Source organism: Carassius auratus, unplaced genomic scaffold (assembly GCF_003368295.1).
Source record: "Carassius auratus strain Wakin unplaced genomic scaffold, ASM336829v1 scaf_tig00032276, whole genome shotgun sequence".
In the NCBI taxonomy this organism is placed as follows: Eukaryota; Metazoa; Chordata; class Actinopteri; order Cypriniformes; family Cyprinidae; genus Carassius; species Carassius auratus.
In genome coordinates, this window is record NW_020525987.1 from 84,697 (window position 1) to 109,866 (window position 25,170).

Here is a 25,170-nt window from a genome sequence, read left to right on the forward strand (position 1 = left end):
AGAAACAAAAAGATGTGAAAGAGCCCAATTCAGTACTCACGGTGTTCAGGGCTCATGCAGAGAAAGGCGTCTCAAAACACTTGCACATCGAATTTGCTTCTTTTTGCTCTTGGGCAGACAAATACATACAAAATATGTCAAAATATCCACCTTGGAAATTATGCTAGAAAAAACTGTCAGTTATTTCTTAAGTGAAAGTAAACAGTTGAGGAAAAAAAAATGGGATGCGTTCATCGTCTCTTAAAATGACCGTGCCTAAATTAGCTACTAATCTTTTTAGGATGCAAGCATCAAAACAATGCCCTACCATATATAGGTATATTAGGGTGTAACGGTACGTGTATTCGTACCGGACAGTTTCGGTACAGGGCTTTCGGTACAGTGCATGTGTGTATATTTTGTATGCGGAACATATACATTTTCGTATTTCCAAACGAACATATTAAGTGGCGGAAGATTCCGCGTTTAGCGCAAATCCTGCCCCGCAGCTGATTCTAAGGCCGGTGACACACTGGCTGCGTGGCGTGAGCGTGGCGTTTCTGCTGCTTCGCGCTTTGTGTCTTTAGACACCAGAATCGTGCCTGATGCGGCACTGGCGCGCTGCTGCTACTGTAAGTGACATAGAGAGAGGCTGCTGACAGACCAGGATCTTGTCTTCACAGGTGCAATATGCCAGTGTGTCACCGGAATTAGGTTTTCAAAAGGCATCACTACAACTAGGAAAAAAACGATTGTAATTCAAACGCAGCTCCCGTCGGCATTTAAACAGACCTTTGCTCTTAATTCCGATCGGTCCAACAAAATAAATCTGAGCAGGTCTAAAATCTGAAACCGTTGATGCTGCAACTTTACACTTGCAACTTTACACTTTGGAAAAGTATTTTATTTAGTGGAGAACTTTGCAGCAGTATTTTATTTCTTATTCTTGTATTCTTTTATATATATTTAAGAAGTGTAAACAATAAACAACCTGCAGTTTAATGTTTCCATTTCTTTTCCCTTACTGTACCGAAAATGAACCGAACTGTGACTTTAAAACCGAGGTACGTACCAAACCGTTTGCGTACCGTTACACCACTTATATATATATATATATATATATAGTGTTCATTTTTGTCCTGGATTTTCTCGTTGTTTATTCTTTGAAACGGTTCCAGACAAAAGCCAGTTCCTGTGTCATCTCTCTATCCAAGAAATAATGATGAAAACAAACCAACAAACAGAAAACATCCTCCCAACAAGAAAAGAACATGAACAACTTATGTGTTATGCTGGTTATTCATGGTCTGAAATAAACAAATTCAGTACAAAAGTTTCTTCTCTGTCCTTGGCTCTTCCCCTCGATTCTGTGGTTTTAATTTTGCTCTGCCCTGCCCATGTCCACCTCCGCTGTTCAACTTCAGCCTTTAACTGTGTCATCGCAAACTAATTTTTTTACCACAGTTGTGAAGTGTTTCACCTTGAGAGCTCTGAGTCAGACCCTCGCTACCTCCAACCTTCAATTTTATGTTTTATGCTTATAAGTAGATGTTTTCCATGTCTCTATTTTTGACCATAGATTCAGCTGATAAGCAGTGCAAGCAGTTTTCAGACTGTTTCCTGTACGGCCAACACCAATGACTGCCAATGGTGTGAAGACAAGAAATGCATCTCTTCTACAAGTAACTGCACTGTGGTATGTCCAAATAGAGAAACCACTGTTAAAAGGATTTAAAAGCATTTATAGCAATCAAAATATGATTTGTCTGCATTCAGCTTACAGTTGAGCTTGCCTGCCACCTTCGAGGTCCCCTGTACCTCAACCCTCCCCCTGCAATGCTTTCTGAGCAGCAGCTCTCTATTTGGAGACCTGGTGTGTGCAAAAATGGCCAGGTATGCAGCAACAAAGCTTTTAAAATGTTTGATCGATTGATTGGCTTAGAGAATTTTCATCTGTAACTCCTTGATTTCTCTCGTTTTTCCACATATATATGTTCTAGGGGGTTTCCATGGATTTCTTCTTTAAACACAACACAGTGTTGTGCGGTACATTTTCTTGGCATATTAAAAATATAGAACTAGAAGTTATCTTATTTCTGACCTCATGTTTTTCAGTCTGTGAAGAACTTTACCAAATACAGTGTTCGAAGTGAGCAGATTTGCAGCAAACTGGAGAACTGCAGGAGTTGCTTGCTTAACATCAACTGTCAATGGGAGCCATAACAGCAGGAATGTCACGCTTTGCCTGGTGAGTTTAATTATGGATGAATGGATAGATGTACTGACAGAGCAATTTCATGTCCTTATAAACAGTAGTTTAAGTAGACATTTCATCTGTTTGAAAATGTAAGGATGAAAGAACCTGAGATACTTTGATCTCCTGAAAAACAGACAATACTAACATACACGGGCATCTTCGAGACACCCCACAGAGTGGACCCATTCACCCATTCTTCCTTCTACTCAGTCTGCTCAAAATGATTACATGAAAATGTCAATGCAAGTGAACTAACACTCATGTCTAGTATCTTTGGAAATGTCTCAGTGCAACTGGTACAATGGTCTCAATCTTACAAAAGTAGATTAGAAGATAATACAGATCTGAAGAGTCAAGAGATATCTTGATTACTGTGATGGGAGTGTCCTTTCCTAGGGCCCTCCATGTAAATTACCCGCTATTCCCATTGTGTTGTAAAACCACCCAGGCTTGGTACCTGAGGTAATGCAAATTCCAATTGTTAGTTTCTGTCTCCATCTCGGGGGATGTTTGTCTTGGTCTGAGGTATTTAAAGGATTGCAGCAAAAGGATCAGGGCGATTTCTGTAGCCAGAAAGCCCGTAGTGTGTTGTGTGTCTCTTCACTTCATACTATGTATTTTCTAAGGTCAGGTATGCATATTTTACATTTAGATTCATCTTTGAGAATTTGATGTTTTGTACTGATATGATTTGATGCGTTTCAATTGGATATGTAATTGGCAAAATACATATCTACCTGACTGTAAATAAATTGTTACAATTTGATTCTATTCTGTTTTACTCTGTAATTATTGACTAGTAGATTACGTTGTATCCTTGTTAGCAACATGAGCACCCGAATGAATGAGTTAATATAAAAATAGAGTTAACTAGAATAATCAAATGTCAGAAGAATATTAATTAAAAAGGCATTCAACCAATTTGCATTTCAACCTAAATTCGAGATCATAAGAAAATGGAGTCAGATTAAATGATAAAATGGAGCCAGATTTGAGTTTAATTTAAACTGAATAACTCTACGCGCTGAAAGACTGAGCACGCAGGAAACCTTCATCCAGCACCGGATACCTTCCTTGGGCCGAGTACCTGGACCTTACAAAAAGTTGTTTACAAGGTTGTAATTTAGACAGGTTATTAAGATTAAAATAATAAAGTAAATGAATACTTTTTTCATTTATCAAATAGTCCTGTAAAAGAATATTACTGTTTCCACAAAAATATCAGCACAACTGTTTTAGTTGTTAAAATCATGAGAATGTTTCTTGGGCACTAAATCAGCATATTACAATGAATTCTGAAGAATCATGTGACTCTGAAGACTGGAGTAATGATGCCGAAAATTCAACTTTGCATCACAAATAAATTACATTTTAAATGTATTAAATAAAAAACAGGTCTTTTAAAATTTTAATATTTCAAAATGTTTCAATTTAACTGTATTTTTAATGCAAGCTTGGTGAGCATGAGATGTCTTAAAAAAACATAAATAAATGAAAAAAATCTTACTGACCCCAAACTTTTGAACAGTAGTGGAAGTGTCAAAGTTTCACACCGGTCTTTTTGAAAAATGGCATACGGAAGTGGTCCACATTTTTTAGCAGAACACCAGCCAGGTACAAGTGCTCTCTACCTGTGATCATCTTGTGCATTCAGATTTGTTGACATTGGGTTTGCCGGTTTTGATTGGGTTTTGATTTTCGGGGGATGCTGTTTTGGAATGGGTAGAAAAGTTATAAAATGTCTTACTTTTTTTGGGCACCTTTAATTGTATGTGAGTTTGTACATCTCTGACACATAAACAAAGGAAATATCTACCTGTTTTATTTGATTTGATCTAGTTTGAGAGAAAGAAGTGATACAGTTGTTTAAAGTATTATTAACATTCTTGGGTGGCAGAAATACTAAGTTTTCAGCTGTCATATTTCTGACTGATAGCTCAATTGGACATGTACATACAAACACAGGAGAACAACTTTATCTGCAAAGGACATCAACTCTGTATTAAAGACATATGCATATCCAAGCAATAACAATTCTGACCAGAAGGCCAGTTCCAAGTGCAGTAATTATTCAAGTTTACAGAGCTATTTATCCATTCATGGCTGAGCATCCTGTCAAGAAACCCAGTGTTTATTGTTCTTTTTCTTCACTCTGATACTTCTTTCTTTATCACATAACAGCCTTTATCTTAAAGTATAATCAACCGCATTTTCTAAAATACACAGTTGAAGGGATGCTTATTTTTAGTGTTGTGTAGTTTCATAATTGACAGTGGCCATGTGCTTTTCCTTTTGTTTTGCTTTTCGGGAATTTGAGGAGGTGGGTGTTTGTAGTTAACCATTTTTACAGTTAATTATTCAGAGTTCAAACAAAATTGTAGCATGGTCCTTAATTTTAAAATGTAGTTTGATTTACACTTGATGTTCAAAAGTTTGGGGTTGATAAGACACCCCACCAGGCAGGTGGACTTCATACTGGATGAGCTGCTGGAGAAGGTGAGTCAAGCTTAGCCATTGTTGCTTGTGAGCTAGTTTACATTGATTTGTCTTGGTAATAGTTTGCTATTAATCTCGAGCACAGTCAGCGGTTACCATTTTTTTCAATATGTTGTATACTGATTAGTTATGTCACCAGTAAGTGCCATACCAGTGAAATTTCATGGTACTAGATACCGGTTTTGAAAGCAGTGACAGATTTTCTCCTTTTTTTTTGAATTTAGTTGTTTTTTTCATGAATAAAAAAAATGCCTTTTTTACATCTCTTACATTCAGTCATTAAATATGCTATTTTCTAAAACAATTTAAACATGAAGAACATCAAAAACAATTTCTCATACAAGGATGAGCTATAGTAATAATGCCAGTTTACATTCACTTAATACTATGCCACGACAGGTATTACAGAATGTAGAAAACATATCTTGTCTCTTTTTTTCTTTTTTTTTATATAACATTGGCTTGGTATTGAAATGGCAGTATTTCTGTACACCAGCTGCAGTGTGTAAAATAAAGTAATAATGGTGACAGCAAGCTTTTTATTTTATTTTTTTAAGCTTCTGTCTGGGCACTTGACTTGTTTACCTAAATTAGTTTTCGTTTTTAAGTATATTTGCCTTGCACTGCTCTGAAGCCCATTTTAAAGTGATAATTTAAACACCCTCAAATATCCCGACAGATATTTCTGTCCAAGTAAAACAAACATTAGCATTTACATTTTATTTGGTAAGTTTCTGTGTGTCAAGTCCAGATGTTTCGGGTATAGGCTGGTTTCTAAGTGTCAGTAAAGATTCAACTTTACACGTCAAAAAACCTTACTCATGGCTTCAGTAAAAAGTCATTCTGCACAAAATCTGTGGAGTCTCCACGGTCCTGTGCTGTAAATATTTGTCATGTGTTAATTAAAAGGAAAGGAGTGACTCTCCCTGTAATCCGCTCCCTCGCTGATTGCAGCGTGAGCTTCTGTGTTTAAGCAGCTTTTGTCCTTTGAAGATTAACACAGTTTTCTAAAAGACCCACCTTTGATGTGAAAAAGATTCCCATGCACGTTTTTTTTTTGGTTGCCACTATATTTTGTCTTTGCTGTCACTCACACAGACAGTCAGTCACTCCCTCAAAAACTCACAGGAGATCTTAAACCTTTTAAACCTTTTAATCAAAGTACACAAGACCTTTTCACACAGAGGAGTTGTTCAATTGAATGGAAAATCTGAAAGGTTGGGGTATGTCAGATTCAGTTTGTTTGCCTTGAATTTATAGCTAAACTGGGTTGGCCTTTTGCCTTTCCTTAAAGAAGAGAGAAAATAGAGACAGAAAGAAAGGCATATTTATAAGACCATAACATGTCTTATGCACAGTAGACAGGTTTATAAGCCATCAAAATGTCAAGGTGCACTGAATGAATGTCCAACAGGATGGTCTGTAATGTTGCAAAATCGGGTTCAAATTGAGTTCAAATAGCAGTTTATGAAGATGAACTCTTTGGTTTTATTTCACTGAATTTATCACATCTGCAAATATGTCAGTCTGTTTATCGTTTTAACTTCAAATGTCTTTCTGTTCTTCACACTAATGTTCATAATCAGAGTATTTATGAACACAGACCGATAGAAGCTTATTGAAGCTTTTCAAAGCAATTTTAATGCATTTAAACATGATTTGTGTTAGATATGTGGCACAGTCACATTTTAGTATCCAGCAAATGGAAAGTTTTTTTTATGACCGTATGTATGCATTTATTTCAAATAACATGTTCCTGCATTAGCGCATTTTCTAAAAACACATTGTTTTTCAAATAATAGTACTGCTTTTGTGGTTTCAAAAAATTAAAAAAAAAAGCAATTTTTTAAAGTCTGTACATTCATTCGAGGCTTTTTACTAAATGAAAAAATAACCCAGAAATAATAACTATTCATAGAAGAGGTCTAGTTAAGTCATTGCATGTATGAATTAAATTTGTATGCATTTATGTTGAATTGTATTATATGTTGTGTACTTTATGTAAAGAAGACATGAACAAGGCCGTTTTCTTTCTTGCAGAAACTAACTCCCTGGGTTGGTCTAAGAAAGATAAATGTTTCATACTGGGGGTGGGAGGACATATTCATCTCCCTATACTGCCAGCACGCTGTAGTGGGTACCAGGGGAGCCAAGTGACTCAGGGTTTTGTGTATACCTGGAAAGAGCTGAGGTGGCCAGACTCAAAGCCAAACCCTGCACTGCTAACACGGAGGGACTATCTGTGAGAAAAGTTTTCGTTGTGTGTATTGTTGTTTTTCTTCACCTTTCCTTTGTAACATGAACCTGTAGGCGATTCAGCGCTGGCTCTGAGTTCTGAAGAAATGGGACGTCTGGCATTCACACTGTTTTACACATCCCTACTCCTTTAGTAGACTTTTATTAAATACATTTGGTCTTAATTTGATGTTTTTTGTTAGCAATTTGGGTGTAGTATTTTTTAGCTCTGGTAACATAAACGGTTTAATATCTGTTCCACAGAATTCTGGAGATTTTATACTGATTTTTATAGTCTGGGCCTGCCTTTGGCTTTATTTATGACACATGTGATTTGGTGTCTTCATCTTCTTTTCTATATATGATGTATTGAACAAATTACATATTTTATAAAATGATAATTTCCAGTAAAAACCAGGGCATATAGTTATTTGTTTTTTTATATAATTTTCTTTTTCCTCTTCTTCTTTCTTTCTTTCTTCTTCTTTCTTTCTTTCTTTCTTTCTTCTTTCTTTCTTTCTTTCTTTCTTTCTTTCTTTCTTTCTTTCTTTCTTTCTTTCTTTCTTTCTTTCTTTCTTTCTTTCTTTCTTTCTTTCTTTCTTTCTTTCTTTCTTTCTTTCTTTCTTTCTTTCTTTCTTTCTTTCTTTCTTTCTTTCTTTCTTTCTTTCTTTCTTTCTTTCTTTCTTTCTTTCTTCTTTCTTTCTTTCTTTCTTTCTTTCTTTCTTTCTTTCTTTCTTTCTTTCTTTCTTTCTTTGACTTTGTATATGTGCAGAGCTGTTGAGTACTTTGCTGCAGTATGTCTGTTGGACCTGTTTAAAACACTCTGGATTAGGGGAAGCACAAATTAGGCCTTGAACGAGAGTTGCACAAATACATACAAAGAGCATAAAGAATGAATTTCAACTGGTCCTCTTCTGTTCTCTGTTTATTCTGCTCTTTTTAATGTCTTATTAAAATGTTTTTCCTAATCATTGTGCTCATTTCAGTTGTTTTTTTTTGGACCAGTAAGAATAGATACTGTCATTATCATGATTGTAATATACATGGTTGGAACTATCATCTTTTAGTGTTGACAAAACTGTAGAACTATTATTATTAATATTACTATTATTTTTTGATTGATAATATAAAAAAAAAAAAAAAAAAAAAAAAAAAACTTAGAAATAGTTGCTTCGAAACTTAGACAAATGTTTATATTAATAAATAACAGTAGTATATAATAATACCTAAATATATCTCATTGACCATAATCACTAAAACTCATGTTAATTTTTCAATTCAGATTTTCATTAATTGCAATGCTGAGAAGTTTCTGAGGTAAAGACACATTTGGCGCAGAAAAATAATAATAATAATACAAATAATAAAAAATTGGAAAAAAAAAATCCTGAAATGTGAGGCTTTGACCCCCAAAAGTATATATATATTTTTTTTTTTAGTAAAATAATGGTATGGCTGTCTCCGTGGAAAGAAAATCACAATACTTTTTTATTTTATTTTTATTTTTACAGATTTGATGTCAGTAATCTGTCAAATCTAGAGAATATTCCTTTATATAACTTGTTAATTTTATCAGTTCGGTTTCTTGTAAACAAAGTTCTGTTGTTGAGATGTTTTTAAGTGCTTTTATTTCTGAAGTTCAGATCATGTGTCAGATGAGCAAGGTGTCTGAGGCTGTTCAGATCTCTGCTCAGTCACTTTATGGTTTAACAGCTGCTTTAGTTCCTTCTAAGAGACATATCCCTATACACAAAAGTGATATCTTGGTCCAAAACAACACAGAATCATGCCAAAGTATCTGAGATGACTGATGGTAGTCATCTCGGAAAAGCTTTAGGAGTAGCTGATCTGGACCTACCTTGTATACTCATCAGCAAGTTTGTAGACGCGTGGAGCCATGCTTTCTTTCTGCATTAAGAGTCACTGGAGCAGGAATCGTAATGCTGCATAAATGAGCAGATGCAATGGGGATGAGAATGAAAAATGGATATGCAGTCCAACTGAGAGGCATAATGCTTAATAACATATTTCTTCAGAAAAAAATACTACTGCAAAAACCTGAGTGTAGTGTCTCAGGATGTGGAAAGTCTTTCATGGCTTTGAGACCATGACCTCCACTTCCATTTTCCATTATAGAGTTACACAGTTATTACTGTTCTTTCTCAGTGGATGTGCTGGACATTGATTTTGTCTGGACTGCAGGGACTAAAGGCCTCCAGTGCGTTGTTAACTTAGATGTTGATGGTTGTATTTCATAGAGGCGATCTTTCAGAGAATAAATATCATTAAGGTCAGCTCTCTGACGGAAGTCAATTGCGGAGTCAGTTCATGGCCAAAGCTTTTACTGGGTGATTCTTTGGTGTGAAGGCCCAGAGATGTACCTGTTTTGATGGAGGATAATTTAATTAGAGAAAGTAGTTTTCATATTTAAACAAAGGTCCAAACAGAGATAAAGAAACAATGTGATTGCACGATAATATGCACTTAATCAAAATGGAAACGAACTTCTTCGCTGGCTCAATATGCTCAGCAAATATAGCCTTTTGAATTCAGAAGTTGAGATAATGGAAATACCATATTGTACAATGCGCCAGCATGTTGCAAGTCGGCTGCATCCATTGTGTTGTATTGTTGTAGTACGAATTAGTTTGAAGTCTTTTTTTTTTTTTTTTTTAATGTTCTAAAGTCTTTGTTATTATTCAGTCCAACACACGGACAAATGTGCAAATGTTCTTCAGGCAACTGTATGGTGAGCAGCTCTTTGTTTTTTTCCTTTCTGTCAAAAATGTTCTCAGCAACAATTTACTCCTGTGATGGCCAAAGCTGAATTTTCAGCAGCCACTACTGCAGTCTTCAGTGTCACATAATCCTTCAGAAATCATTCTAATATGTTGATTTTGGGGCTCAAGAAACATTTCTTATTATTATCAATGTTCAAAATAGTTGTGCTCTCTAATAATTTTATATCACAATTTTTTTTTCTTAGGATTCTTTGATGAATTTTTTTTAACATTACAATTGTTTTTACCACCACTTTTGATAAAGTTAATGTGCCCTTGCTGAATAAAAATACTCACTACTTAAAAAAATAAAAATCTCTTTGACACATGATAGCCCCTTTTACACTGCATGTTGGTCCCGGAAATTTGTTGGAGTGCCTTCTATGTGAACACAAACGTGTCCCTGGATTGATTCCGGGATCGATCCTAGGTTGGGGACCTAGTAACATTGCTGGGTATAGTCCCTGAATGAGAACCAATGCCATATGCGACTCATTTCCTGGGTGTTTTGAAGGCAGATCAATGTTCACGGCAAAAAAATCTGTGCAAACTGTAATGAAGCAGAGATCAGGTAGCACCTCTCTTTCAGCGCTGAAACTGAGATCGTTCACCATCTTAAGTAAAACAGAACACGTCACATTACACATCACATCTTAATGTCACATTGTAATGTCAGGTGTTTTTTATGGGATCTTTACTGGATGTGTGTGAAAGCACACACAGATTCCAGAAAAGCACTGACAGTGTGAATGTACCACAATCAAATGATCACGGGACACATTATCCGTGTATTTATCTGAATATCTGTGTAAAAGAGGCTAATGACAGTGACTTGTTTTAAAGAGGCTGATTTCAGTGACCTGTTTTATTTTACATGGCCATTTCAAGATCACTTATCCAAAGACTTGCAATCAGTCTTTGCAAAACCCATTATTTTGAGGGGGGTGTGTGCCTCCCTTGATATCTATGTGGTCATGCATGCGGTAACACTTCATTTTAGGGGTACATATATTAGTTGCTTATTAGCGTGTATTTTAATAGAATATTAGCCACGTATTAGTGCTAATTAAGCACATTAATGTCTTATTCTACATGACCTTATTCTACATCCCTAATCATACCCAATACCTAAACTTAACAACTACCTTACTGTTAATATGTACGCAGAAAATTAAGAATTTATCAAGAGAAAAGTCATCGTTATTAGTAATAAGCAACTTATAGATGTAACTGTAAAATAAAGTGTAACCCTTGTTGATCCAAACTGCAATCTATTCGACAGGCATCCTTGTCCCAGGTAGACCTTTCCATGAGATCAAGTATTCATGTTGGCATTAGGTCAGACATCCCTAAGATTTTAATTTAGAGTTAATACTTCTGTTAAAGTTTCATTTGGTGAAATTAAACAATAGTTACATTGATGTCTTATTCATAAATTAATGGTGCTAATAACGTCCACACATATAGTTATAAAAAACATAGGTAAATCAGTTCTCACAGCTTCTGGAGATTTCACTCAATGCCCAGAATAAAGTCTAATATCTGAACCAGTGCCACTAGCAATTTACTTCGTTATAATAAGGACTTATTTCTAGACTTAATTTGTAATTACCTTTTGTGAAACTTCACACTGAATCTGTGTAAAGTCCCATCTGTGCATTTATTAAGTGTAAGCAAGTGATACTTTTTAGAAAGAAAAAAAAAACACAACATTTGAGAATTTGGGTATGCAATGAATGTGTAGGTGTCCTTGGTTAAGGATAATACTCATATCTCTTGCTAAAACACAAAAAGTGAAAGGAAGGAGTGAGAGGAAGAGATGAGAATTGTGTTTGTAATTATGAAACACCTCTGTGATTGTGCTGAATGCATGGCGTGGCAAAATGAATGATTAAACTGATCGTGAATAATGCAGGAGGAGTGAGGATCTTCTGGGTAGAGAGTTGACCTAACGCATCTGTGTGCTGTGGAAATCTAGATCAAGAATGCAAAAGAACATGCAAATATCTCCAGAACTTCTACAGAATATGTCAGAAAACTTTTCAAATCTCTTCATTTTTTCCCCATGTGGTGTATTATTTATTGATACAAGATGTTTGTATACATCCTTCAGTAATGAGAATAGCTTCAGTTCACCCTGTCAGTGGTTTGGTGTTATTATATTGATAATGATAAATTTTGTAAATACTGATAAATTGTAATCTTAAATATTATTACATGAACACACATGAACAATATTTTCAATTTAATAAAATAGCTTGAAAGCCTCCATGTACATGATAAAACTTTATCTTTAAAATTTCTTATTAGAAGCGCCTAATGTCTCCAAACAGCACCTTTTTGAATATTATAAGATAGGTCAAATACTGTGGCACTTCAGAGAGCTTCGTTCACTTCTGAGTATCACACCGACTGAGGTGTCGTTCCCTCAGAGTGCCTTTCTGCCCTGCTTTTAATGATACACTCCTCATCTCTTAGAATCTGCCCTCGCCATTAACCCCGAGACACTTTTGACCCTCGCACTGTCTAAGGACCCATTAGACGGGACTGGTCAAGGGGTACATTGATGGATGCTGCTTCTGTCCCTAATGCCTGCATACATTTTCTGCTCCGTCTAAAAATGAAAGGAGGTCATTACTGAGAGGCTCAGGAAACTTTGTTATAGAAAACTGCTACTAGCAAAGAAAATGTAAATCATATGACACGTCCCATGTGTCTCAAATGTCCAGCACTTTTGAATGTCAGACACATCCTATGAATATGCATTCATAATGTAATGGCACAAAACGCGATCTGTTTTGAAATTAAAATGTCAGATACTATAACAAAGCACATTTCAGTGCTTGCAACAAAACTGATATAGATTCATATAAACTAAAAGTTGCTGGAGCTTCTAGGAGGTGCTAACATTTTTCCTTTTTTTTGCATCATGAATGTCTCAGGTATATATATCTGGCAGTCTTGTGAGTTTCACAGACAGACTGTGAAAATGCATTTGCATTCTCTTTTTTTTTTTTGTTTCGTCTTGGGTTATTTAGATAAAATAAGCTGATGTTTCGGGTCTCTAGGCCTTTATTTTTCTTGTTTCATGTCTCTCCCTCTTTTTCTCTGTCAGCTTCAGTGACTGTCACTGGACTTTTTTAAATGTATCTGCTGGAGATCATCAAAACAGCTTCTGTGGGTGGTCTTTTCTGTTAGGCTAAACAAATAATTGTTTGCTTGACTGTAAAAAAATCACTTTAAATGCCATATTTCATCCACACTTCAGTGGTAAGCATTACAGCTGGTTTATTGCACTAAAGAAGGCAGATCTGAATTCTCAGCACTTCAGTATTCAGTGCCACATGGAACATATTTGTATTTTACTTTTAGTATATTTAGCATTTCCATTTATTTATTTCAGTTTTCATGTACTAATTGATTCAAAAGTGATCTAAATCTTCTCTCTCTAGCTCAGAACTGTTCAGGTGATCGTACATGTGCTCTGTGCGTGGACCCTACAGACACAGGTCAGGGTCAGTGTTTTGAGGGATCATACCGTGGACCAATGAGGAGCCTGAGCAGACAGAGACGAGAGAGGGTATTGGACACAAGTATCCATGCAAGGAAACACTGGGCCAACATAACCTGCCCAGATAAACTTCAAAACACACATGCTCAAAACCTGTAAATGATGTTGTGTGTTAAATCGGTCCAATCAAATGAACACACACTCCTCTCACTGTATGTTTCAGCATGCCAATGTAACGGGAACATGACGTGTGTTAATGGCAGTGTATCTGAGCAGTGCAAGAATCTCACAACTGGGACGCAGTGCCAGATCTGTCTACCTGGTTACTATAGAGACCCCACAAATGGAGGGAAATGCCAAGATGAGATATGTCTAAAAGTGTGTTTCTGTCTATTTGTATGCTTGTTTGTATCTGCGTTTGAAGGAATAGTTTCTTTTTTTTCCCTAAATCTGCTCATTCTTTCAAGCATGCATGATTTAGTCTCAGAGAAACAACATATATTTAGCAGAATATCCAGATGTTGTTTTCCATACAATGAAAGTGAATAATAAATATGGATGCCGAGCTACGATCAAAACAGAAGCCACAGAAGGAGTTCGTTTGAACATGCCATACATTCCAAATATTTAAACCACAGCTTGATGTGAAGAACAAAGCAAAATGTAAATGCAAATGTGACGTTTTTCCTGATATGTATCATTATTTTGTTCCATTTGTGTTTGTTCTTAATTTTGCAATTTCACTAGACAGGACCTGCCTCTACCAGACTGACTAGAGCGAAGCTAATATGTAACATTTTGTATAAATGTATGCGTTCATGGGCAAACTTGACTGACCAACAGATTGCCACTATATTTTGTATTTTTATTTGAATGCCATTCCAGTTTAACCCCTGGTTCTTGCATATATCGTCATAAAATGGAGTGTGAATTCTGTGCAAATTTGAGGTGGCGCAAGGCAAGCTAATGAGGGAGTCTTTCCAGTTTAGCCTGGGCAACCTGCTAAATAACTCCTTTTTAGTGGAAGAAAAAAAATCATATTGGTTTGCAAAGGCTTGAGGCGTGAGTAGAGGATGCGAGAACTTTCATTACTTGTTAAACTACCACTTTAAGGTGTACATGTGGCCACACACTATTTCAAACTGAAATCGATTCAGTAGTTAATTCATAAACAGTCTGCATGCATCCAGATGAACCAGAGGATATCCCAGTGTCCCCATCTTATTTTGTTTTAATAGTGATTGTGGCCATATTTTATTACGAGTGCAGTAATCAACCTGACGCAAATTGTATTGATTTGATGTGGGCTACTCGTGTTAGCTCTTCACTGTGGCTTTCCTCCCAGTTTCCAATCGGTGAGTTTATATACAAGCTTCATCACTCATTGAGATGAAACTGCGGTGGGAGCGAGAGAAAGAGGAGCAAAGAAGTTGGTGTAATAACATCATTCTCTGTCGGACAGATGTGCGTTTTCTCAACATTATGTGACATTAAATCACTCTCAATCATTTTCTTATATCCTGGACTTGACGGCCGTCCCACCTCCTCATCTATACAAGCAGTCCAGTGCTCACAGCGGAGATTTGATAGATGTGCGGCCCTCCGCATCTCTCAAGGAAACACGCTCTGCCTCTTCATTCCTCCCTGTTGACTATCACCATGATTAAGAGTGCTTTATTGACTGCGTCTTGGTGTAAATGTGCACGTGCCTTTAATGCTCTGATTGTGGCCACCGCTAATCCAGCAGTGTCATTTTTCAAAGTTAGTGAATGGAGGAGATTTACCTCGACTCATACATTAATACGTTTAAACCACTGATCTGTGTTAGATTAGACGAGGAGAGATGGAGAGCAGGGAAGGCTGGATGGATATCTCTCACTGTGTGTGTGTGTGTGTGTGTGTTTTCTGAAGGAGAAAAGAGACAGGCCATCAAAGTAAGATCAGGGTAAAATATGAGACATGGCGGCTGCCCTTGATGAGAGAGAGAAAACCGTCTGTAGAAGATAGAGGACATGTGTCCTTTTCAAATGGCCCACTTAGTTAGGGGACAACGGAGGGCAGACTGAGTCCTGGGATTTGGTGTATGTACAGTATGTGTTTTTGTTTATTTGTTTGAGTGATTTATTTTAGAATTAATTACTTTCAGATGAGAAACTGTAAACGATTTAATTGTGTTCAAATGAACATAAATAAAATGCTAAAAACATAAAAAAATCAAGATGAGCAGCGATAATTTTCCACCTTAAAAATAACAATTGTCAAATGATAATGATTAAATTCTAGGTTAATTCAGAATTAATTAAAAAAAATCTGTTAAATTCAAATACAATTAACTCTGAGCTGATTTAATGGAATCAAACAGATTCACAAATACTCAAAAATTACTGTATAATGCTCAAAATTGATCTTACATTTGACCCATTCACCCTATTTTTAATTTACAAAAAGGTATTGGAGCAAAATTTGACTGTGCTTCTGGCATACTTTCTATGTTGAGTGATTTTGTAATTTGATCATTAAAGTAATTTGGCTTTTCAATTGTTCATCTTACCATTACAAGTATAAGCAATTGCCATAGTGATCTTTGCAATGCACGTTTTGCCTGATCCAGTTACACTATTGTGCTATTTTGTGCTAGGTATGGATATCGCCAACTGCCTCACAATACGGTAGTGTTTATCCATATACTTGTTTGTAGACATTTACTGTTTTTTGTTTTTTTGTGTGTGTCTGTGTGTGAACCTGACAGAGTCATATTGACCCTACAGCGGTGTTATTCCTGGCCTCTGACTGGACAAACACATGCACACAACACCCTTATTTCCCCTCTCTTTATTTGACCTGTATAAGTCATTCTCTGCTTGAGGTATAAAACACACACCTGTTCAGTCACCCAACATGACAGTCAAAGCTGGACCTGGAGCATGAAAACATGAACATTTTGGAATAGTGTGTTCATTTAATCAACATACAATCTCCGTCATTTTCATAATTACTAGGATGTTTTTTATTTTATTTTTTTTTTATTTGGGTGAGCTATCTGGCAAGTTCATCAACCTAATTTCAAGCTAAACCACAGAAAAAGTTGAATCATTTGTTCATAGATTATAAAAACATGAACCTCTAATAATAGATTAAAATCCATTTAAATCTGTTTTAGCTTTGTAAAATTGTTGCCTCGGTAACAAGATAATTGAAAGCACTCCAACTAATCATAGTGTCTGACGAAGGTTCCCTAATGATTGTGAAGCTGGTGGAACTAGTATGACAGTATATAATGAAGTTATAATGAACATTTGGGAGGTGCATGTTAAATAGTTCCGCTAATTGCAATGCTACAGGTAAATAAGCAGCTGTTTATCCACTCTTATTCCTCTGGAGTTTGTGATATCTCCTCATCCTCAATCCTTATTTGAGCCTTTTCAAACCTGGTTTGCTTTAATATATCTGAACATTTTAAAGGGGTCATGAACCGCCTTTTTTGTTATTTTGTTCTGTTCTCTGAGGTCCGCATGTAATGTTTTCTGTATGATACTAATGTTATTTTTACATCTACTCTGAAGTAAACTCCCACTGTTATGGTTGGCTTACAGTTGTGTATGTTTGGCAGCCTACAGCCTTCATAGATGGGCCCTGCTGTGATTTAGGTTAAAAACAGGCAGTGATGTAGAAGTGGGAGTTGATCATCTTCTGCGGAGGAAGAAGCCACACTATTACGTCACAAAGTTTCACATTCAGTCATTTTGGCAGATTGGCTTCAGAAGAAGCTATAAGAAAGTTTTGAGTTCTGAAACTTACCAGATGTTTTTCTAGTACAATGGCCTCTTATGTCAAAAGATCAAGTGAACTTTGATTTTATAGTCCATGAGCCCTTTAAAGGGTAAGTTCATCCAAAAATTTAAATTAGGCTACATTTTGCTCACCCCCTTAGGTGTATATGACTTTCTTCTTTCAGATGAATACAGTCTGTTACATTAAAAACTGTCTTTAATCTTTCAAGCTCTATCATTGCAGTTAGCAGGTGTTGCATTGCTTCAAATAAAAAGTGCCCTTCTGTAAATAAAAAGTGTCTCACATGGCTCCGGGGGTTGAACTAAGACCTGTAGTGAGTCCACGTTTCAGTTTACCTTATTCAATACGTAATAATCACTTGAATCTAGCTTGTGCTCACTGATGTACATGGAAGCATCTCTGGGGGAATGGCGTGCATATGTCACTCAGAGGTAATGCATCCGAAAACGCAGCAGAGAGATCAAAACAAAACAATATGGTCACTAATTAGAAGTACAAAACAAGGATTTGTAAAGAAGATTGACCGAGGATTTCGATATAAGACAAGATAAGATTGTTCCTCCTTTGCTAAAGTAAGGAAACTTTGCTTCTTTTGATCCTGTAAACAAAAATTGGTTTTCACGAGACTCACTGATGCAAGCACAATGCTGACCTCTTACGTCATGCTCCCGGAACTGCTTCTTTGTACAACTGTTACTGCAAGCTAGATTTAAGTGATTATAACGTTTTGAATATGAATATTTTTCATAAAAGAACACATCGAGTCTGCGAGCCGCCCCCAAGGATCCGTGTGAGACTTTTTTTTTTTTTTTTTAATGGAAGGGAGCTTTTTATTTTACGTCTTTTGGACTGAAGCAATGCAACACCCACTGACTGCAATGATAGAGCCTGAAAGATCAAAGACAATTTTTATATAACTCCGACTGGATTCTTCTGAAAGAAAAAAAGTCATATACACCTAGGATGCCTCGGGGGTGAGTAAAATGCAGCCTAATTTTCATTTTTTCACTAACCCTTTAAGAATATTTGAACATTATTGATAGAACCAAAGAGGGATTTAGTGTAGCTCTCTCTCATTCTCCCTTTATTGTCTTTTCCTGTATACGTTTGCACGAATCCTCTTTAAAACATGCTAGTAGTCCGCCATTCATTTCTAACAAACCTCACTCACTGACGATGATTCACTTTACTAAGCCATCTGTGCCTGCTCGATGCCACACATGAACTCATATTTAATAGGAACTGTGGATGGGTACATGAAGACCAGCATATCTGTGTATGTATAGTATGCATATTTCTGTCCTAAATTGTCAAGTATTATTTTTGTTAATCATTCACTCATGGCATCAAGATCTCCCATGTGTCAGCACTGCTAACATCACTCTACGAGCACATGGCAGTCATATAATGCAGACAGGAGGGGAAACTAACATCAGGCACAGATGGAAAAGAGCCTTGCTTTGCCTCTCGCTCCGTACATTTCACCCCTCTTTAAGGATCGTTTGAGACGGCAGTCTGCTTTTACACAAAGCGTGGCTCCTTCCACGCTCCTCATCCCCAACAAAACAACTGTGGCATCTAATCATGTTTTGCCAAATCCAGTTTGTGGTGTACAAGCTTCTGTTGGGTTTGGGGTGATTGGGGTGCTTTCATAGAGGATCATACTTGAAGTTCTTTATAAATATCTGTAGAAATGCTTCATGGGAGCATGTGCATCCTGTTAAATGAGCCCTGTAAATATTTGCTTCATTATTGATTTACGGTAACAATATATAATTAGCAATTATGTTTCAATTATATCTAAATTAATTCTACTGTGGCGACCCCTAATAAAAGCAGCCTAAACACTCAAGAAAAATTGTTGCTGCTTGTTCAAAGAATGTTGTTAAAATGAGCTGAAGCAACACATTTTTTTTTATTATTTATTTTTAATGTTCAGTCCACCTACATGTTATAAAAGTTCACTGAGCGAGCACTTTTTCATTGTATTTAATACTCATATATTATGATAACTAGTTTAATTTAATACTAGTACAATATATATTTTTACTAATAATAATGCATGGCCTATACGAAATCTCATTTGAAGTTGCTATAATCTCTGCAAAGATAATAGATTGACATCACAACAAAATTGGTTCAAGATTTTATTAACTGATTAATCTTGCTGTATATATGTTATAAAAATGTGTATATATGTTTGAACAGTTGTGTAGTACACTGGGACTGTATGTGTCCTTTAGCTCCTGATGTCCCTGTACAGTGGCTCAGTCTTTGCGATGTCTCCACGCAGTCTGCTGGCAGCATCTGCTGTATTTGGCTCATCACTGTGAGCTGACAATGGAGGTCATGAGGGGCACAGCATCAGGTTCACCTTGCTATCCATTAATTAAAACCTTCTGCCCCATAGAGGTGAGTGGAACCAATTTACTCAGAATATCTGTGACTTCTGCCATTTCAACTGTGTGCTTTATATAAAAGTGACTCAACTCCTATTGTATTATTTTAATCAGACATGGGAATATTACATTAAGAGGTAGATTATAGTTCTTATAAATTATGTGCCTTCATTATGTAGGCTATATTATCTTGTCCATATAACTTCTGAGCCCTCTAACAAGCCAGGAATGAGTAACGTTATTCAGGGTTAATTTAATCTAAATTGGTGAATGAGAAAGAGAAAAAAATGCTTATTTTTAGCTTTATGGATCAGATATGTTTTACAGCACTTTTTATAGCAATAATAATTATTAATCATCTTTGTGTAATATATATATATATATATATATATATATATATATATATATATATATATATATTATGTCATATCTATAAGCGGTTAAAGTTGTAGAAATCACTGATTAAATTTAAATTATTTATCAAGTGGTGAATGATAAATGATGGTATATTGTGCTTTGTTACCTTTATCCTTAATAGTAATAATAAAAAAAAATAAACAGATGATTTTCTATTATGTCTGTCTGTCTGTTGATTTTTATAGAATAATATATCATGATATTTGTAAAAAATACTATTATCTTCTAAAATGTATTGAGAAATGTTTTTTTAAAATAACAAATATGAAGGACCCCAAAATTTTTGAAGGTGTATGAAAAAAAAATATATATCACATAACATTTTAAAGTCATTAATTGAAACATTTATTGAAAATGGTATACATGTGTACATTTTTACACGTGTGGTGCTTGCAAAATGAAGAGTAAATGAGTTTTGAGGATGTGTATATATATACATATATAATCTTTAATTAGTATGCATGTGGATAGATTATATAAAAGTGTTTGGCATATTGAATAGTTTTCACTTTTCAAACATTAAATCATGTCAATTTAGGAGTAAAACCAAAATACCCTTTTTGCATTATCACATTTGACTTTTAGCCAGTCATAAACTCAGAATAAATTGCATTTGAGCCTTGTTCCTTTCAAGACTGGTTAAACTTCCATCAGCTTTAATGTCGTGTGTGTGTGTGCGTGCACACATCTGTTTGTGAGGATTTATGAAAGCCTTCCCTCTGGTTTTGTCACTTATGTTCCACAGTTTGTTTTCATACACAGTTTATCTCTTCTGTCTCCCTTTATTTTCATATTTATTTCCTTTCTTCATTAAGTTTTATTGTGGATCTAAATGAAGCATGTCAGATATTTGCTAATGTTTGTGTGCGTTATGAAAAAGTTTTGTTAGACATGGTTTGGTGACTACTTTCATTGTATGCCTGTTTGTGAGTGTGTTTTGTCAGTTCCAGGGCATAAATGGCTTTTGGCAGAAATATTTATGAGAGAGCGGACGTGTACGTGTGCGCATTTGCCTGCGTGTGAGTGTGTGTAGTCCATCGCTTTCAGAGTAAGTGCTGAAACAGCAGCTCCAGGCAGTGCTCTTCCTCTGCTATAATGTGAGTACATTTTACACATCATAATTTAGCTATAAATCTTTTTGCAGCATGCACAGTCCACCGACACTCTGCAGCAGACCTGTCCCCACAGTCCTGTCAAAATGACAAGCATACAGATGCACAAATGCACACATACACATAATGTGTAAGAACATGCATGTACACGTTTGAGTTCATGTGAAAATCATGTATGCGAGTCTTTTATACTGGCTTTTTTTGAAACCTTTTATGTTACCGCACTGTTTAATGCACTGTTATTAATGTGTGCTAGTATTTTGTCCTGCATCTACATTTTGTACAACTTCTGCAGGGAAGAGTGGACCTCACCCTTGCCTGGGTTAATATAAAATATAATATAATATATATAAGTAATTATATTTAGTTTTTAACAGTCCAAAACTGCATATGAGAACTGCATATTTTATGGATCATGTGATACTGGAGGCTGGAGTAATAATGCTAGAGAATTCAGCTTTGCCATCACAGGAATGAATTAAGTTTTAAAATATGTTCAAAAAGAACACAGGTATTTTAATTTGTAATAATATTTCTCAATTTACTATATTTTTGATCAAATAAATGCAGCCTTGGTGACTTCTTTCAAAATGTTTCCCCTAACTTTTGAACAGTAGTTAATTATAAGGATGGTTATGATGATGATGAAGTGCGTGTATATATATATATATATATATATATGTATGTGTGTGTGTTATTGATTGCCAGACAGAAAGTCTGAATGCATAGAAATTTATGACTTCATGACAAGTAATTATGACTACTTTCTCATTATTTTATGTTCATAACAAAAACTGTGTGAAAACCCCTTTAACACAAAGTATGAGCATTCATAATAGTGATACGCTTAGCAGACAACACCAATAAAATCTTTTGAGTGGTAAAAAAAAAGAATGTTTTCCTTTGCCAGTTGTCTCTTGTTGGCTGGAATGAAAGAGCGATTGCAGTGCATGTTGGGGGAATTTGAACAGAGAGTTGTGTAAAGAACAGACCTGCAGATAAAAAGCCAACAAGCTGTAAAGCCTCTTGATAAAAAGTCTGTGTTCTTTTCTTCTCTCCCTTTTTGTTGCTCTTTATTTGTTTCATTTAGAAATGTGACAGCCTTTTTTACGGCCGTATCTGAATCCAAATAAAGTCTTTGACTTGGAGATCCATCCCATGCTATTTAAACAAGTCAATAAAAAACATTTTTATGCAGGGTCGCTCTGGAAAGGCATCTCGTTCATTTTCTAGTCTAATGGCACTGTATAATATGACACTTTGGGCGGAGGGGGAGTTTAAGTCATGTGGAGTCTGCTGATATCAGTTGTACCGGAGAAGGAACAAATACAGCCATACTCTATAAATTACACAGTGATTAAACTAGCTCATTAATGTGTACAGCATAAAGATATGTGAATAGATCAACATAAACAGCCACACCTCACCATATAGTGTACAAGCACCTCTGTGTCATTGTTCTGTGAAGGTGATGAATGCTCTGGCAAACACCTGCATTCTTAGCTGTAAAAAAAATAAAAAAAATACGTCAACCACAGCTCTTTTAGACAGGTGTGCTGTTAGTTTTTTTAGCAGTCTTAGTTCAACTGTATGATGGTCCTTTTTCTGTAATTAGACTCACCTGTAGCAATTTACAGGGGCTGGCAATATAGAAATCGCACTAGTAACAGTTGAAAGGGAAGAATAGAAAGAAGAGCAAAAAGTTGTTTGAAGATTTGAGAACCAAATTTGTGGAAAAGCATTAACAATCCTAAGGAAACAAGTCTAGAGCTTAATGTTCCTTTGTCCAGTGTGCACAACTTTGTCAATAGGTTTACAACCTTTGGCACTGTAGATATAGACGAAAGAGACATTTTGATGAAAGTTCAAGTAGTGGATAAAGAGCCATGATCAAATTCCAAACAAATTCAAGCTACCTGAAGGCACAGAGTACAACAGTGTTAGCTCACACTATCCATCGCCATCTGAATGAAAATGGAAGCTATGGTAGGAGATCCAGGAGGACTCCACTGCTGACACAGACACATAAAAAAGCCAAAATGGAGTTTGCCAAAACATAACCGAGGGAGCCAAAATCCATCTGGGGGAATGTCCTCTGGACAGATGAGAGTGGAAAATCACATCATTCTACTGTTTTCAGAAAACATTATGAGTTCTACAAAGAAAAGAGCACGATACCTACTGTCAAACAAGGTGGAGGTTCCCTGATGTTTTGGGTTTCTTCACTGCTTCAGGCTTTGGATGTATTGACTGTGTGCATGGCATTATGAAATCTGAAGACTACTTATGAATTCTAGGGCAAAGTGTAGAGCCCAGTGTCAGACAGCTGGTCTTCGTTTTGTTCAGTTTATTTGTAGAATTCTGTGTGAAAAGTCTTTATTTTTTTTGGAAAGAGGAACAATGTTTTTAGAGAAGTATTGACACAAATGCAGGGGTGTCAATATAATAGGAAATATCAGTTTACATTTCCAAACATTCCTTTTGCCATAAAATAGATTTTTGTATGCACAAGGAGTCTGACACCACTGTGCTCCACACAGAGATCTGATCTCACCATCATCCAGTCCATCTGGAAATACATGAAGAAACAGAAAAAAAAACAAAAAACTGAGACAGACTAAATCCAGAAGAACTGTTGCAATGTCTCCAAGATACTTGAAGAAACCTACTGTACCTGCAAAGCTACATTAAAAACTATGCGCAACTGCACCTAGGACAAAAGCTGTTTTAAACACAAAGAGTGGTCACACCAATTGTTTTTATTTTTTTTATTTTTTTTTTTGATTTAATTAATAGAAGTTAACTGATAAGTAAATATATTTATGACATTATTTTTGAAAGCGGACTCATTTTACAGCATTTTGCCACAGTTCTTGCCAATCTTTTTTTTTTTTTTTTTTTTTTTTTTTTTTTTCAGGTATCATGAATGCCATGAAAAGTAAAAAATTATCAAAACCCTGGCAGTCATACCGACAGCAAATTGATGTTGACTAGGACTGTCTCTCTTGTGAGTTGAAATTGCAGCCAAACAATTGCCTTACCAGAAATTAGAGTTAATCTAATAATTAGGCAGTTTAATTAAGTAGGTAGGTCTTATCAAGTAGTGATTTTGCAAACACGTTTTATCCAAAAATCCTCTCTGGACTACCTCAGGGGGCTTTAGATACTATACCACACACCACAAAACTCTTCACTAGCCCCAAAGATGTAGGCTCAGGTTTGTTAAAATTGTCACATTAATTGTCTGTTTAAATGCAAACTGGACTCTGTTTATTTATGAACTTTTCAGGGCACGATTCATCCAAAAATCATGCATTTATGAATGTTTATGAGAGAAGTATTGATGAATTAATCATTCTTCTGGGTCTGACTTTCCCTGTAAATAATCAACAGTAAATTTGACATTCCCTGTCTAATAAAAGTTTTTTGTTACATTCAAATAGTGGTAAAAAGGCGTATATTTCAGTTTCATCCAGCCAATGTGAATCTGCAGTCCCTAAGTATAAGTTTAGGAAACTTTGGTAACTGTTTCTGGAGCTTCTTACAGCAGCTGCAGTGAAGCGATAACTTTTCCAATTGCCAACTGGCTCGTTTGTTTAGAAGGCAGGACTTTCTTCTACTTCTAATATGGCGAGCCATGCAGCTTCTACATTTCCAAGTAATACAAGTGAACCATCTTAGTATATAGTATTTGACAGCATAATTAATCAGTGAAGAATGAATTTTGGTCTGTTCCTCATATTGAAGACTTTGATGGAATACTTTTACTTTTATGGTGCTTCTGGGTCTTTTTTTTTAAGTGTGAAAGCTTCGGTTTTCATTGAAGCTGTCATTGTAATTACATGGAAAAGGTCTCCAATTTTTTCCACTTGTCCTACAGAAAAAAATAAAGTCATACCGTTTTGGAACAACATGGGAGTGAGTAAATAATGGTTTAATTTTTGGGTGAAATATACCTTTAATGTTCTTCTTCCCTTTTTTTTTCTTTTTTTCTCTATCTACAGCTTCCATCTTCTCTTCAGCCTGCCGATGTAACAACCACACCAACATGTGTCACTCCAGCTCAGGGAAATGCTATTGTACCACTAAAGGGGTCAAAGGGAACCAATGCCAGCTGTGAGTATGACTGCATTTCCCATCAACTGCAGTCAGTCAGAGAGTGATTGACATGACCTTCAACAAGTTTTCTCGC

At 35.8% G+C, this 25,170-nt stretch overlaps 1 pseudogene; it reads left to right on the forward strand.

Moving 5' to 3' along the window:
• LOC113080852 (attractin-like protein 1) overlaps window positions 1-25,170 on the forward strand; it is a 65,234-nt pseudogene that overhangs the window by 19,713 nt on the left and 20,351 nt on the right.